This window comes from Panulirus ornatus, chromosome 68 (assembly GCF_036320965.1).
Source record: "Panulirus ornatus isolate Po-2019 chromosome 68, ASM3632096v1, whole genome shotgun sequence".
In the NCBI taxonomy this organism is placed as follows: Eukaryota; Metazoa; Arthropoda; class Malacostraca; order Decapoda; family Palinuridae; genus Panulirus; species Panulirus ornatus.
Window position 1 is genome coordinate 5,060,609 of NC_092291.1, and position 4,233 is coordinate 5,064,841.

The following is a 4,233-nucleotide window of genomic DNA, read 5'->3' on the forward strand; positions in this document are numbered from 1 at the left end:
TATATATATATATATATAAATATATATATATATATATATATATATATATATATATATATATATATATATATATATATATATATATATATATATATATATATATCCCTGGGGATAGGGGAGAAAGAATACTTCCCACGTATTCCCTGCGTGTCGTAGAAGGCGACTAAAAGGGGAGGGAGCGGGGGGCTGGAAATCCTCCCCTCTCACTTTTTTTTTTAATTTTCCAAAAGAGGGAACAGAGAAGGGGCCCAGGTGAGGATATTCCCTCAAGGGCCCAGTCCTCTGTTCTCAACGCTACCTCGCTAATGCGGGAAATGGCGAATAGTATGAAAGAAAGAAAAGAAAGATATATATATATATATATATATATATATATATATATATATATATATATATATATATATATATATATCTAAAATGGGAAACAGAAGGAGTCACGCGGGGAGTGCTCATCCTACTCGAAGGCTCAGAGTGGGGTGCCTAAATGTGTGTGGATGTAACCAAGATGTGAAAAAAGGAGAGATAGGTAGTATGTTTGAAGAAAGGAACCTGGATGTTTTGGCTCTGAGTGAAACGAAGCTAAAGGGTAAAGGGGAAGAGTGGTTTGGGAATGTCTGGGGAGTAAAGTCAGGGGTTAGTGAGAGGACAAGAGCAAGGGAAGGAGTAGCAATACTCCTGAAACAGGAGTTGTGGGAGTATGTGATAGAATGTAAGAAAGTAAATTCTCGATTAATATGGGTAAAACTGAAAGTTGATGGAGAGAGGTGGGTGATTATTGGTGCATTTGCACCTGTGCATGAGAAGAAAGATCAAGAGAGGCAAGTGTTTTGGGAGCAGCTGAATGAGTGTGTTAGTGGTTTTGATGAACGAGACCGGGTTATAGTGATGGGTGATTTGAATTCAAAGGTGAGTAATGTGGCAGTTGAGGGAATAATTGGTATACATGGGGTGTTCAGTGTTGTAAATGGAAATGGTGAAGAGCTTGTAGATTTATGTGCTGAAAATGGACTCATGATTGGGAATACCTGGTTTAAAAAGCGAGATATACATAAGTATACTTATGTAAGTAGGAGAGATGGCCAGAGAGCGTTATTGGATTACGTGTTAATTGACAGGCGTGCGAAAGAGAGACTTTTGGATGTTAATGTGCTGAGAGGTGCAACTGGAGGGATGTCTGATCATTATCTTGTGGAGGCTAAGGTGAAGATTTGTATGGGTTTTCAGAAAAGAAGAGTGAATGTTGGGGTGAAGAGGGTGGTGAGAGTAAGTGAGCTTGAGAAGGAGACCTGTGTGAGGATGTACCAGGAGAGACTGAGTACAGAATGGAAAAAGGTGAGAACAATGGAAGTAAGGGGAGTGGGGGAGGAATGGGATGTATTTAGGGAATCAGTTATGGATTGCGCAAAAGATGCTTGTGGCATGAGAAGAGTGGGAGATGGGTTGATTAGAAAGGGTAGTGAGTGGTGGGATGAAGAAGTAAGAGTATTAGTGAAAGAGAGGAGAGAGGCATTTGGACGATTTTTGCAGGGAAAAAATGCAATTGGTGGGAGATGTATAAAAGAAAGAGACAGGAGGTCAAGAGAAAGGTGCAAGAGGTGAAAAAAAGGGCAAATGAGAGTTGGGGTGAGAGATTATCATTAAATTTTAGGGAGAATAAAAAGATGTTCTGGAAGGAGGTAAATAAAGTGCGTAAGACAAGGGAGCAAATGGGAACTTCAGTGAAGGGCGCAAATGGGGAGGTGATAACAAGTAGTGGTGATGTGAGAAGGAGATGGAGTGAGTATTTTGAAGGTTTGTTGAATGTGTTTGATGATAGAGTGGCAGATATAGGGTGTTTTGGTCGAGGTGGTGTGCAAAGTGAGAGGGTTAGGGAAAATGATTTGGTAAACAGAGAAGAGGTAGTGAAAGCTTTGCGGAAGATGAAAGCCGGCAAGGCAGCAGGTTTGGATGGTATTGCAGTGGAATTTATTAAAAAAGGGGGTGACTGTATTGTTGACTGGTTGGTAAGGTTCTTTAATATATGTATGACTCATGGTGAGGTGCCTGAGGATTGGCGGAATGCGTGCATAGTGCCATTGTACAAAGGCAAAGGGGATAAGAGTGAGTGCTCAAATTACAGAGGTATAAGTTTGTTGAGTATTCCTGGTAAATTATATGGGAGGGTATTGATTGAGAGGGTGAAGGCATGTACAGAGCATCAGATTGGGGAACAGCAGTGTGGTTTCAGAAGTGGTAGAGGATGTGTGGATCAGGTGTTTGCTTTGAAGAATGTATGTGAGAAATACTTAGAAAAGCAAATGGATTTGTATGTAGTATGTATGGATCTGGAGAAGGCATATGATAGAGTTGATAGAGATGCTCTATGGAAGGTATTAAGAATATATGGTGTGGGAGGAAAGTTGTTAGAAGGAGTGAAAAGTTTTTATCGAGGATGTAAGGCATGTGTACGTGTAGGAAGAGAGGAAAGTGATTGGTTCTCAGTCAATGTAGGTTTGCGGCAGGGGTGTGTGATGTCTCCATGGTTGTTTAATTTGTTTATGGATGGGGTTGTTAGGGAGGTAAATGGAAGAGTTTTGGAAAGAGGGGCAAGTATGAAGTCTGTTGGGGATGAGAGAGCTTGGGAAGGGAGTCAGTTGTTGTTCGCTCATGATACAGCGCTGGTGGCTGATTCATGTGAGAAACTGCAGAAGCTGGTGACTGAGTTTGGTAAAGTGTTTGCAAGAAGAAAGTTAAGAGTAAATGTGAATAAGAGCAAGGTTATTAGGTACAGTAGGTTTGAGGGTCAAGTCATTTGGGAGGTGAGTTTGAATGGAGAAAAACTGGAGGAAGTGAAGTGTTTTAGATATCTGGGAGTGGATCTGGCAGCGGATGGAACCATGGAAGCGGAAGTGGATCATAGGGTGGGGGAGGGGGCGAAAATTCTGGGGGCCTTGAAGAATGTGTGGAAGTCGAGAACATTATCTCGGAAAGCAAAAATGCGTATGTATGAAGGAATAGTGGTTCCAAGAATGTTGTATGGTTGCGAGGCGTGGGCTATGGATAGACTTGTGCGCAGGAGGATGGATGTGCTGGAAATGAGATGTTTGAGGACAATGTGTGGAGTGAGGTGGTTTGATCGAGTGAGTAACGTAAGGGTAAGAGAGATGTGTGGAAATAAAAAGGGCGTGGTTGAGAGAGCAGAAGAGGGTGTTTTGAAGTGGTTTGGGCACATGGAGAGGATGAGTGAGGAAAGATTGACCAAGAGGATATATGTGTCGGAGGTGGAGGGAACAAGGAGAAGAGGGAGACGAAATTGGAGGTGGAAAGATGGAGTGAAAAAGATTTTGTGTGATCGGGGCCTGAACATGCAGTAGGGTGAAAGGAGGGCAAGGAATAGAGTGAATTGGAGCGATGTGGTATACCGGGGTTGAGGTGCTGTCAGTGGATTGAATCAAGGCATGTGAAGTGTCTGGGGTAAACCATGGAAAGCTGTGTAGGTATGTATATTTGCGTGTGTGGACGTATGTATATACCTGTGTATGGGGGGGGCGGGCCATTTTTTTCGTCTGTTTCCTTGCGCTACCTCGCAAACGCGGGAGACAACGACAAAGTATAATAAAAAAAAAAAAATATATAGATATATATATATATATATATATATATATATATATATATATATATATTCATTCCCTGGGGATAGGGGAGAAAGAATACTTCCCACGTATTCCCTGCGTGTCGTAGAAGGCGACTAAAAGGGGAGGGAGCGGGGGGCTGGAAATCCTCCCCTCTCGTTTTTTTTTAATTTTCCAAAACAAGGAACAGAGAATTGGGTCAGGTAAAGGCCCAGTCCTCTGTTCTTAACGCTACCTCGCTGATGCGGGAAATGGCGAATAGTTTGAAATAAAAGAAAGATATATATATATTTATATATATATATATATATATGTGGAGGCTAAGGTGAGGATTAGTATGGGTTTTCAGAAAAGAGGAGTGAATGTTGGGGTGAAGAAGGTGGTGAGAGTGAGTGAGCTTGGGAAGGAGACCTGTGTGGGGAAGTACCAGGAGAGACTGTGTACAGAATGGAAAAAGGTGAGAACAATGGAAGTAAGGGGAGTGGGGGAGGAATGGGATGTATTTAGGGAATCAGTGATGGATTGCGCAAAAGATGCTTGTGGCATGAGAAGAGTGGGAGGGGGGCTGTTTAGAAAGGGTAGTGAGTGGTGGGATGAAGAAGTAAGAGTATTAGTGAAAGAG